Source organism: Nerophis ophidion, linkage group LG27 (genome assembly GCF_033978795.1).
Source record: "Nerophis ophidion isolate RoL-2023_Sa linkage group LG27, RoL_Noph_v1.0, whole genome shotgun sequence".
NCBI lineage: Eukaryota > Metazoa > Chordata > Actinopteri > Syngnathiformes > Syngnathidae > Nerophis > Nerophis ophidion.
This window is the reverse complement of record NC_084637.1, coordinates 14925261-14938872: the sequence shown is the minus strand read 5'-3', so window position 1 is coordinate 14938872 and position 13612 is coordinate 14925261. Positions and strand designations below refer to the sequence as shown.

At 44.8% G+C, this 13612-nt stretch overlaps 1 long non-coding RNA gene across 2 annotated transcripts in view; it reads right to left on the bottom strand.

Annotated features, from left to right (window-relative positions):
- Positions 1-12878, bottom strand: part of LOC133544236 (uncharacterized) — a 204018-nt gene extending 191140 nt beyond the window's left edge. For both annotated transcript variants that reach the window (XR_009804611.1, XR_009804610.1), the window contains exon 1: positions 12820-12878. This is a non-coding gene — a long non-coding RNA (uncharacterized LOC133544236). The remainder of the gene's footprint in view (positions 1-12819) is intronic.
- Positions 12879-13612: the final 734 nt, after the last annotated feature.

Here is a 13612-nt window from a genome sequence, read left to right as displayed (position 1 = left end):
CGGTATGATGACATGTGCGTGTGACTTCACGGACTGTAGCGGACATTTTGATCCAGCACTGATCCCAGCTATAAGAAGTCTGCTTTAATCGCATAATTACACACTGGACATCTGTGTTGCTGAATCTTTTGCAATTTTTTCAATTAATAATGGAGACGTCAAAGAAGAAAGATGTAGTTGGGAAGCGGTGTATTGCGGCCACCTTTAGCAACACAAACACAGCCGGTGTTTCCTTGTTTACATTCCCGAAAGATGACGGTGAAGCTTTACTATGGAACAGAGCGGTCAAGCGAACATGGTTCCCTACCACATGTCAACCGGCAGATTTCGGTTAGAAAATGGTGGTAATAAGTTGGCTCTTACCGTAGACATGAGCGGAGAGCTTGCATCATTCCTCCTGCAGCTGCGGACTCTCTTCCCTCCTCCCACCGGCCGCCCCCGACCGTTGGATGCTTACACCGTGGAGGAGGGGGGTGGGGGGGGGGGGGGGAATCTCATCCCGGCTGCCTTGCCTCGTTGAGAAACGTGGCTTCCCTCTGAGACACTAGCGGTCACCACAACCCTCCGACTTTCTGGTATGACCATATAATCTCACTAAAACACTAGTAACACAATAAGCAGATAAGGGATTTTGCAGAATTATCCTAGTAAATGTGTTTAATAACATCTGAATCGCTCCCACTGCCCTCGTCTTTTTTTTTCTTTTTTCTTCTAGTCCTTCACTTTCACTTTCCTCATCCGCAAATCTTTCATCCTCGCTCAAATTAATGGGGAAATCAGCGCTTTCTTGGTCCGAATCGCTCTCGCTGCTGGTGGCCATTATTGTAAACAATGTGAGGATGCGAGGAGCTCCACAACCCGTGACGTCACGCGCACATCGTCTGCTACTTCCGGTACAGGGAAGCCTTTTTTTTATTAGCGACCAAAAGTTGCGAACTTTATCGTCGATGTTCTCTACTAAATCCTTTCAGCAAAAATATGGCAATATCGCGAAATGATCAAGTATGACACATAGAATGGACCTGCTATCCCTGTTTAAGTAAGAAAATCTCATTTCAGTAGGCCTTTATCCATCCATCCATCATCTTCCGCTTATCCGAGGTCGGGTCGCGGGGGAAGCAGCCTAAGCAGGGAAGCCCAGACTTCCCTATCTCCAGCCACTTCGTCTAGCTCTTCCCGGGGGATCCCGAGGCGTTCCCAGGCCAGCCGGGAGACATAGTCTTCCCAACGTGTCCTGGGTCTTCTCCGTGGCCTCCTACTAGCTGGACGTGCCCTAAACACCTCCCTAGGGAGGCGTTCGGGTGGCATCCTGACCAGATGCCCGAACCACCTCATCTGGCTCCTCTCGATGTGAAGGAGCAGCGGCTTTACTTTGAGTTCCTCCCGGATGGCAGAGCTTCTCACCCTATCTCTAAGGAAGAGCCCCGCCACACGGCGGAGGAAACTCATTTCGGCCGCTTGTACCCGTGATCTTATCCTTTCGGTCATGACCCAAAGCTCATGACCATAGGTGAGGATGGGAACGTAGATCGACCGGTAAATTGAGAGCTTTGCCTTCCGACTCAGCTCCTTCTTCACCACAACGGATCGATACAACGTCCGCATTACTGAAGACGCCGCACCGATCCGCCTGTCGATCTCACGATCCACTCTTCCCCCACTCGTGAACAAGACTCCTAGGTACTTGAACTCCTCCACTTGGGGGAGGGTCTCCTCCCCAACCCGGAGATGGCACTCTATCCTTTTCCGGGCGAGAACCATGGACTCAGACTTGGAGGTGTGATTCTCATTCCGGTCGCTTCACACTCGGCTGCGAACCGATCCAGTGAGAGCTGAAGATCCCGGTCAGATGAAGCCATCGGGACCACATCATCTGAAAAAGCAGAGACCAAATCCCGTGGCCACCAAACCGGATCCCTTCAACGCCTTGGCTGCACATAGAAATTCTGTCCGTAAAAGTTATGAACAGAATTGGTGACAAAGGACAGCCTTGGCGGAGTCCAACCCTCACTGGAAACGTGTCCGACTTACTGCCAGCAATGCGGACCAGGCTCTGACACTGATCATACAGGGAACGGACTGCCACAATAAGACAGTCCGGTACCCCATACTCTCTGAGCACTCCCCACAGGACTTCCCGAGGGACACGGTCGAATGCCTTCTCCAAGTCCACAAAGCACATGTAGACTGGTTGGGCAAACTCCCATGCACCCTCAAAAACCCTGCCGAGAGTATAGAGCTGGTCCACAGTTCCACGACCAGGACGAAAACCACACTGTTCCTCCTGAATCCGAGGTTCGACTATCCGGCGAAGCCTCCTCTCCAGTACACCTGACTAAACCTTACCGGGAAGGCTGAGGAGTGTGATCCCACGATAGTTGGAACACACCCTCCGGTCCCCCTTCTTAAAGAGAGGGACCACCACCCCGGTCTGCCAATCCAGAGGTACCGCCCCCGATGTCCACGCGATGCTGCAAAGTCTTGTCAACCAAGACAGCCCCACAGCATCCAGAGCCTTAAGGAACTCCGGGCGGGTCTCATCCACCCCCGGGGCCTTGCCGCCGAGGAGCTTTTTAACTACCTCAGCGACCTCAGCCCCAGAAATAGGAGAGTCCACTACAGATTCCCCAGGCACCGCTTCTTCAAAGAAAGACGTGTTGGTGGGATTGAGGAGGTCTTCGAAGTATTCCCTCCATCGATCCACAACATCCGCAGTCGAAGTCAGCAGAACACCATCCGCACCATACACGGTGTTGATAGTGCACTGCTTCCCCTTCCTGAGGCGGCGTATGGTGGTCCAGAATCGCTTCGAAGCCGTCCGGAAGTCGTTTTCCATGGCTTCCCCGAACTCTTCCCATGTCCGGGTTTTTGCCTCCGCGACCGCTAAAGCTGCACACCGCTTGGCCCGTCGGTACCCGTCCACTGCCTCCGGAGTCCTATGAGCCAAAAGAACCCGATAGGACTCCTTCTTCAGCTTGACGGCATCCCTCACTGCTGGTGTCCACCAACGGGTTCTGGGATTACCGCCACGACAGGCACCAACAACCTTGCGGCCACAGCTCCAATCAGCCGCCTCGACAATAGAGGTTCGGAACATGGTCCACTCGGACTCAATGTCCCGCACCTCCCTCGTGACATGTTCAAAGTTCTCCCGGAGGTGTTAATTGAAACTTTCTCTGACAGGAGCCTCTGCCAGACGTTCCCAGCAGACCCTCACAATGCGTTTGGGCCTGCCAGGTCTGTCCGGCATCCTCCCCCACCAACGCAGCCAACTCACCACCAGGTGGTGATCGGTAGAAAGCTCCGCCCCTCTCTTCACCCGAGTGTCCAAAACATAAGGCCGCAAATCCGATGACACAACTACAAAGTCGATCATGGAACTGCGGCCTAGGGTGTCCTGGTGCCAAGTGCACATATGGACACCCTTATGTTTGAACATGGTGTTCGTTATGGACAATCCGTGACGAGCACAAAAGTCCAATGACAAAACACCATTGGCGATTTTTCCCAATCACGCCTCTCCAGGTTTCACTGTCGTTGCCAACATGAGCGTTGAAGTCCCCCAGTAGGACAAGGGAATCACCCGGAGGAGCACTTTCCAGTACTCCCTCGAGCGTTCCCAAAAAGGGTGGGTATTCTGAACTGCTGTTTGGTGCGTAAGCACAAACAACAGTCAGGACCCGTCCCCCCACCCGAAGGCGAAGGGAAGCTACCCTCTCGTCCACTGGGTTGAACTCAAACGTGCAGGCTTTGAGCCGGGGGGCAACGAGAATTGCCACCCCAGCCCGTCGCCTCTCACTGCCGGCAACGCCAGAGTGGAAGAGGGTCCAATCCCTCTCGAGAGAATTGGTTCCAGAGCCCTTGCTGTGCGTCGAGGTGAGTCCGACTATATCCAGCCGGAACTTCTCTACCTCGCGGACTAGCTCAGGCTCCTTCCCCCCCAGTGAGGTGACATTCCACGTCCCAAGAGCTAGCTTCTGTAGCCGAGGATCGGACCGCCAAGTGCCCTCCCTTCGGCTACCGCCCAGCTCACAATGCACCTGACCTCTATGGCCCCTCCTATGAGTGGTGAGCCCATTGGAGGGATGACCCACTGTGCCTGGCCGGGCCCCATGGGAACAGGCCCGGCCACCAGGCGCTCGCCATCGTGCCCCAACTCCGGGCCTGGCTCCAGAGCGGGGCCCAGGTGACCCGCGTCCGGGCGAGGGAAATCTGAGTTCATTTTGTTGTAATTCCATAGAAGTCTTTGAGCTGCTCTTTGTCTGATCACTCACCTAGGACCTGTTTGTCTTGGGAGACCCTACAAGGGGGCATGAAAGCCCCCAGACAACATAGCTCCTAGGATCATGGGGACACGTAAACTCCTCTACCACGGTAAGGTAGCAGCTCAGAGAGGAGAGTAGGCCTTTAATTGACTTAAAAAATGTACACGCTACCAACTTGGTTCTATATGGCAGTCTTTCTTAACTATAAGGGCCAGCTCCCCATGGAGGGCCGCCAAAATGATGTGTTTCTTAACTGTGGGCCGTAGCGACACTCCGTTGTAATACACTTTTCCACCACTCTTGGCAGTAATAACAATCTCAAACAGAAAAAGTCAAGAGCTAATGTCCATCCATCCATCCATTTTCTACCGCTTATTCCCTTTGGTGTCGCGGGGGCGCTGGTGCCAATCTCAGCTACAATCGGCCGGAAGGCGGGTTACACCCTGGACAAGTCGTCACCTAAAGTCATAGAGACATTTCTAAAGCAGCGGTCCTCCATCCTCTGGGGATGCAAGATTTCCCACTGATAGAAAACATTTTGGCCCTCAAATGTTTGCATAAATACTACTGAGTGAATCCCACAAAAATAAGCGCATTCAAATATTGGTTATTCTAGCTCCTCTGTCTTCCTTCATTCTCGCTTTTCTCTTGCAATTATCCTCCAAGGATAGGAGGTCAGATTCAGATGCAACACAGCTTCTATTTGAAATAATGGCAGCTTAGGGAGGACCTTGGTGACAATAGCTATGTGCCCTCTGGTGAAATGAGGCACGCAAACATGGAAAAAAAGAACGGAATTAAAAACGCGGTCCTTTAGGAGTGCGCTTTTGTCTCATTATTTTACCAGATTGAAGAAAAGCCGTTCACAATAACAAAGATTAACTCCTTGCCGTACAAACTGCAAAACAGCGGCCATGTTTCTATTCCAGGAGTGTCATACCTCATTGGAATGATAATTTTACTGAGATTTGACTTCATCCATCCATCCATCTTTTTCCGCTTATCCTAGGTCGGGTCGTGGGGGCAGCAGCCTAAGCAGGGAAGCCCAGACTTTCCTTTTCCCAGCTACTTCGTCCAGCTCTTCCCGGGGGCATCCCGAGGCGTTCCCAGGCCAGCCGGGAGACATAGTCTTCCCAACGTGTCCTGGATCTTCCCCGTGGCCTCCTACTGGTTGGACTTGCCCTAAACACCTCCCTATGGAGGCGTTCGGGTGGCATCCTGATCAGATGCCCGAACTACCTGATCTGGTTCCTTTCGATGTGGAGGAGCAGCGGCTTTACTTTGAGCTCCCCCCGGATGGCAGAGCTTCTCACCCTATCTCCAAGGGAGAGCCCCGCCACCCAGTGGAGGAAACTAATATCGGCCGCTTGTACCCGTGATCTGGTCCTTTCGGTCATAACCCAAAGCTCATGACCATAGGTGAGGATGGGAACGTAGATTGACCGGTAAATTGAGAGCTTTGCCTTCCGGCTCAGCTCCTTCTTCACCACAACGGATCGATACAGCGTCCGCATTACTGAAGACGCCACACCGATCCGCCTGTTGATATCACGATCCACTCTTCCCCCACTCGTGAACAAGACTCCGAGGTACTTGAACTCCTCCACTTGGGACAGGGTCTCCTCCCCAACCCGGAGATTTGACTAATACAAACAATTTTGGAATACAAGTATTACTGCAAGCTCCTTGAACACAAATGTTGGACTAGTCGCCAACCTCAACATACCGTATTTTACTGATAATAAGGCGCACTAAAAATGATTATTTTTCACAAAACAACAGTATGCCTTATAACCCGGTGCGTCTAATGTAAGGAATAATTTGGTTGAGCATACCCACTTTGAAGTTATTTTATTTGGTACATGGTGTAATGATAAGTGTGACCAGTAAATGGCAGTCAAACATAAGAGATACATGTAAATCTCAAGTAAACAACACCAACATTTTAAATGTTCCATTGAAAATATAGAACATTACACACGGCGCTCAAAAATCTATCAAAATGTTTTAGTATGTCTTTGGCAAGCTATGAAGCCGCATCGCTCGAAGGATTGTACTGTGCTTCAATAAACGAGTAATATTATGGTGTGTGTATAAGGTAGGACGTATTATCAATATTATGCAAAAGCAACTTTTCTTACCTTTTGGTACCTGCTGATCTGTATTTGGGATTTGCATAAATCCTGAAAAATTGGGCTCGTCCGCGCCGACGCCGTAGTCGATAATATTCTTTTTTTCTATCTTTTTTTTAATGAGACATTCATCCTCCACTGGTGCCATTTCTAATATAAAGTAGTGTAAAATTCTTAGTTATATTTGTCAGTACACTCGCCATGAAAGCGCTAAAACATACCGGTGGGGTGAGTTTACTTTATTCACCCAAGGAACTTTAGTTATTAGAGAGTTCCGGTCGGATGGTTTTTCACGTGACACATTTCCGGTGTGGTTGTTTCCGGATGAGGAGATGCTGCTCCGTTATTGATTGATATAAAGTCTGGATTTCATTAAAACAGTTAGCTCCATCTTTTCAGACTCCTTCCACTCCCGTCCTTGCACGCTACACCGCTACAACAAAGATGACGGGGAGAAGACGCTGCTGAAGAAGAGCCACGTGAATAAGATCGACAACGAAAACGGCACATCCGAAAGTGACTGTCAGAAATCGGCTTGAAAATGATCTGTAAAACATCATCTATGCAACATTTTGACCAAAGAACTACCATTACATATTATGCAGAACACAAAGAAGTGTTTTACATTTCGAAAAAAAAAATAATAAAAAGACTCCTTTAACGCACCCTATAATCCGGTGCGCCTAATATATGGAAAAAGATTAAAAATAGACCATTCATCGGCAGTGCGCCTTATAATCCGTTGCGCCCTAGGGTCTGGAAAACACGGCAAAATATACTCCCCTTCGTAGCCTCATAGTATTTCATAAGGGAGATTAAAGTCGGATAAATAAGGTTCTGTTATGATCCAGTAAATGTAATTAGTTAGTCCACATACATTTTTTGTCAGATGAGCATATTTTGGTAAGCATGAATGAATTAGTCAGTGATTCTCAAACTATGGTGGGGCTCCATCTAGTGGCACGCCAAATAATCACCTGATTAAAGTACAGAGTTGTATTTCCCGATATTCAAACACAGTGTTACTGTGAAATGTTACAGTGGCCAAAATGATTAAATGTATCGTAAATTACGGACTATAAACCGCTACCCCAAAGACGGATTGACTCGCTAGAATATAAAGACAACATAACATACATCCATAAACGTGGATGCATATGCAAAAGTGGAATATATTTATCTGTACGGTAAGCTATTTATTTAAATCTGCACATTATTGCTCTTTTATCCTGCACTACAAAATTACGTTCTTATCTGTACTGTAAAGTTCAAATTTGAATGACAGTAAAAGGAAGTCTAACTAAGTCTAAGTCTACGGTTTTCCTACACTTTGATCCCAGCGGCTTATAAAACGGACGGCGTGGCTAATTTATGTACTTTTCTTCCGTAACGACCTTAGAAAAAGTTACAAAAAATAAAAATAAAAAAGGACAAATATCCTGATAAGGTTGATTGATTGATTGAAACTTTTATTAGTATATTACACAGTTCTGTACATATTCCGTACAGTTGACCACTAAATGGTAACACCCGAATATGTTTTTCAACTTGTAATCAATTCAAGGTGTTTTATTTGTGCTATAGCGCCATCTTTTTGACGAGTTTGCTCACTGCAGGTGCTGCAGCGTCCCTCCATTAAGCCTGGTGTATACTCCCGCGTCGCGTAGCACGCATAGGTGACACCGTAACCCCTTCCCCTGCACAGCCACCCGCCTAGCATACGTACACCTCCTAAAAACCCTAGGTTTGTGTCACTGGCAACGCAGAACGCAGAGCTGTGATTGGTCAGTTTTTGCCAGGGAAGGTCCTTAAACATAGGCGCAGACTTTGTCCTTGAAATGCAAAAATTAAAATAAAACAGTGATCAAACAATTGCATGACAACTGATAATGTGTACTTAATATCTCGAGGCGCTCCAAAAATAATTACTGAATGTGTTTTTTTTAGCTTGTTGTGTTGTTGTTGTGCCCAAAAAACGTAACAAAATATGGCACTCTTTTCAACTTTTATTGTCAATCTTGTGCTAACAACAGCTTTAATTCCGACACGTATTCTCTTATTCACAACACTTGTCATTCTTTGTCAATATTCTTTCAGGCACGGGATATTTACAAACATTTGTGAACTCTGGACATGACCATACAGACTGACACCAATATGTCGTCAACTAACAATAGTTATTTAACAGTTTTATTTACATGATAGCTCTCTCTTGCCCCATGTCCTGAATGCAAATAATAATAGTGTCCTCTGCTGCGACTCGTTCAGAAGATGCATGATCCATCTTTACGAATGTATTTTCCTTCCGCTTAAAAGTAAAACGTCCATTAAAGTAGAGATGTCCGATAATATCTGACCGCCAATATTATCGGCCGATAAATGCATTAAAATGCAATATCGGAAATTATTGGTTTCAAAATTAGCGGTATTGGTTTCAAAACGTAAAATGTATGCCTTTTCATAACGCCGCTGTGTAAACGGACGTAGGGAGAAGTACAAAGGGCCAAATAAACCTTAAAGGCACTGCCTTTGCATGCCGGCCCAGTCACATAATATCTACGGCTTTTCACACACACAAGTGAATGCAAGGCATATTTGATCAACAGCCATACAGGTCACACTGAGGGTGGTCTTATAAACAACTTTAACACTTTTACAAATATGCGCCACACTGTGAACCCCCACCAAACAAGAATGACAAACACATTTTGGGAGATCATCCGCACCGTAGCACAACATAAACACAACAGAACAAATACCCAGAACCCCTTGCAGCACTAACTCTTCCGGAACTCTACAGTATACAACACCACCACCCCCCGCCCCCTCAACCCTGCCCACCTCAACCTCCTCTTCCGGGACGCTACGATATACACCCCCCACTACTCCCGCTCCCCGTCCCACCTCAACCCCTCGCCCCTCAACCTCCTCAGGGTCTCTCAGGGAGAGCTTGTCCGAAATTCCAATCCTGCTGTTTTGAGCCATGTTAAAAAAATAATGCTCTTTGTGACTTCAATAATAAATATGGCAGTGCCATTTTGGCATTTTTTTCCATAACTTGAGTTGATTTATTTTTGGATAACATTGTTACATTGTTTAATGCATCCAGCAGGGCATCACAATAAAATTAGGCATAATAATGTGTGAACTCCACGACTGTGTATACCGGTATTGGTTGATATCGGTATCGGTAATTAAGAGTTGGACAACATCTGAAAATGGATATCGGCAAAAAAGCCGTTATCGGACATCTCTAATTAAAAGTAATCTGATGATTGTGAATGATTATTGCCAGTGTAGACACAGATGTCGATGTTGTCACTCCACAGGATGGAAATACAGTATCAAGTCAACAACAGCTGCAGTTGCTCCTTCGGGAGACACCGCCCTTACGTGTTTTGGAATAAAAATTACACGTCTGGTGCAACCTCCTAACACAGGGGTCGGGAACCCTTTTGGCTGAGAGAGCCAAAAAGCCAAATATTTTAAAATGTATTTCCGTAAGAGCCATATAATATTTTTTTTTTAACACTGAACACAACTAAACGCGTGCATTTTTAAGTAAGACCAACATTTCTAGAGTATAATAAGTCTCTTATTCTTTGTAATAACATTGTTATCCTGAAGCTAACTGTGGAGGAGGCGTGGCCCGCGGGCCTGCAGCGAACTGGGGTGTGCCAGGACCGGCCTCAAAATCAGCAAGAGCTGCGTAGATGGCCCACCTGAGCGTTGTTATCTAATCACCTGTCGCTCTCTACAAGCAGCAGCCAGGAGGAGAGACGGGGTTGGGGCTGGAGCCAGAGCGCTAGCGAGAATGAAAGAGAAAAATACAATTGCTGGAAAGCAACTGAGAGACTTATTGAAAAATAAAACAATAGTGTAACCCTGAAACGGGCTCTCATGTCGGTGCTTGGTGGTCTGAAGATACCCCCAGGAGGACAAGCCCCACACTAACCAATAATAATAAATAACTTCTTAACGCAACTTCTTGAACAGGTGCGGTAGTAAACGGATGGATGGACTAAAAATGCATGAAAATGTTTTATGTTTTGAACATTATTTTTAACACTTATTACAAGTGGAATTATTCATTACTTGTCATGTTAAGCAATGTCAGCTCAGATTTATCTGAGAGCCAGATGCAGTCATCAAAAGAGCCACATCTGGCTCGCGAGCCAGAGGTTCCCTACCCCTGCCCTAACAGAAGAAGTATAAATTTAACAAGACAACATCTGGGGGTGGGACGCAAACTACGCAACACGGGAGTATAATTTAAGCTTTAGTGGGTTTTTTAAAAAACAACCAGAGTACTGTTTAGTTTTTTAGCAGTCTATAGCGTTCCTACTCGAATGGATTCTTCATTCATCACACCAAGCAACGTATAACTGAAGGTGTTTATACCTACTAAATGGTCCCATGTGTGATGTCAGTTGAAGTGTTTTCATGCATATTTGTACGAGTCATCATACTGCAATGATGCTGGCGTCGTTAGCATTAGCTAATATGCTCACATGTCTACGAGTGTCTATGTTAGTATAATTAACTTACAAACATTTGTACAACGGCATTCTGTTTGTATGGTTTCAGTTTAAAAAAAGTCCGCAGTAATTTCACCAAAACGTCACCGTGGAGTTATTGAGTCTGTTTTGTTCAATCACCCGTTTTACTGCCCTTTTACGGAAACCTTTTGGATACAATTACATTTTCTACTAAAACCCACTACTACCGACCAAGCAGTCTGATAGTTTATATATCAATGATGAAATATTAACATTGCAACACATGCCAATACAGCCTTTTTAGTTTACTAAATTGCAATTTCAAATTTCCCGCGAAGTGTCGTGTTGAAAACGTAGCGGTATGATGACGCGTGCGTTTGATGTCTCAGGTTGTAGCGGACATTATTTTCCAGCCCGATCCACGCTATAAGTAGTCTGCTTTAATGGCATAATTACACAGTATTCTGGACATCTGTGTTGCTGAATCTTTTGCAATTTGTTCAATTAATAATGGAGAAGTCAAAGTAGAAAGATGGAGATAGGAAGCTTTTAGCCTTTAGCCACACAAACAGCCGGTGTTTCCTTGTTTAAAATTCCCGAAGTTGAAGCTTTACCATGGATCAGAGCGGTCCAGCGAACATGGATCCTGACTACGTCAGCGATCCTGTTTTGTTTCCTTGTAATGTTTGTCTGATCTTGAATGGGATTGTGCTGAAAATTTAAATTTTCCTGAAGGAATAAGAAAAATAATATCAATCTAATCTATCTGATCTAATCTACATGTCAACCGGCAGTTTTCGGTGAGAAAATGGTGGTAATAAGTCTGCTCTTACCAGAGACATCAGCGGAGCCAGCGTCCTCCTGCAGCTGCGTGACTTCCTTCAGAGACTCTGGCGTCAACACACCCGTGGCCACACTCCGACTTTCAGGTACTATTTAATCTCACTAAGACACTAGCAACACAATAGAAAGATATGGGATTTTCCAGAATTATCCCTAGTAAATGTGTGCAATAACTTCTGACTCGCAATAAGCTTTTTTTTCTATCTAGTCCTTCACTCTAAATTTCCTCATCCACGAATCTTTCATCCTCTGCTCAAATTAATGGGGAAATTGTCGCTTTCTCGGTCCGAATAGCTCTAGCTGCTGGAGGTTATGATTATAAACAATGTGAGGATATGAGGAGCCCTACAACCCGTGACGTCACGCGCACATCGTCTGCTACTTCCAGTAAAGGCAATGCTTTTTTATTAGCGACCAAAAGTTGCGAACTTTATCGTCGATGTTCTCTACTAAATCCTTTCAGCAAAAATATGGCAATATCGCGAAATGATCAAGTATGACACATAGAATGAACCTGCTATCCCCGTTTAAATAAGAAAATCTAATTTCAGTAGACCTTTAAGGTATAGATCTGACCTCACTATATATATATATATATATATATAGAGAGAGAGAGGTTATACAGCTTGGCAGGCAACTAACAATCCATGACGTTCAAATAAAGTTCCCAAGCAGATGATTCCCTTCGGGCTCTTTATTGTTGATAATCTTGCTTTGTCTTGTAGGCTACTTTAGTCTTGCACTTATTTGTACTTAAGTCTTGCACTTTACTTGTAAAACTGAAATGCACTCAATGACAAATATATAAGCTAAGTGATTCAAACAACACACTGAAATGTAATACACAATATGTAAATATTGCTCTACACAAATATACGATACTATCTTCAAACAATTACTTCTGAGGGTTGAAAACATTTCGAGGGTGGAAAAATATGACTGGCAGCCATTTTAAGTCCTCAAAACATCCATTAAAAAACAGTACACAAAAATCGTTTTTTCAGAAACATCTTACCATCAAATGGAACCACTTCCCGCCTTAATATTGAGTTATATAAACAAGTTAAACAGTTTACTTACAGAATTATCTTTTCCAAGGCTTGTACGAGCTAACTGGACATGTCTGCTTCTCTTTTGTCTCATAACTGACTTCCTGAAATCGTCAACCCGGAAGTGAGGAGACAAATCAGGTGTAGTAACTTCCTATCGCCACAAGATGTCAGTAAGAGTCTACAATCAAGTGGGCCTAACAGGTATGTAAATAAACATGAATGGGCCTGTGTAAAAAAAAACCTCATTTGGCAAAGTATATATATCTGGCTTTTATATATATATATATATATATATATATATATATATATTTATATGTCAATCAATCAATGTTTATTTATATAGCCCCAAATCACAAATGTCTCAAAGGACTATACAAACCATTACGACTACGACATCCTCGGAAGAACCCACAATATATATATATATATATATATATATATATATATATATATATATATATATATATATATATATATATATATATGTATTTATACATATAAATACATACAGTGGGGCAAAAAAGTATTTAGTCAGCCACAGATTGTGCAAATTTTCCCACTTAAAATGATGACAGAGGTCTGTAATTTTCATCATAGGTACACTTCAACTGTGAAAGACAGAATGTGGAAAAAAAATCCAGGAATTCACATTGTACAAATTTAAAAAAATATATTTGTAAATTATGGTGGTCAACCATTCAAAACTCTCACTGCTGGAAGGAGGTTTTGGCTCAAAATCTCACGATACATGGCCCCAAACACGGATCAATCGTCCTGTCCCCATAGCAGAAAAACAGACCCAAAGCATGATGTTTCCACCC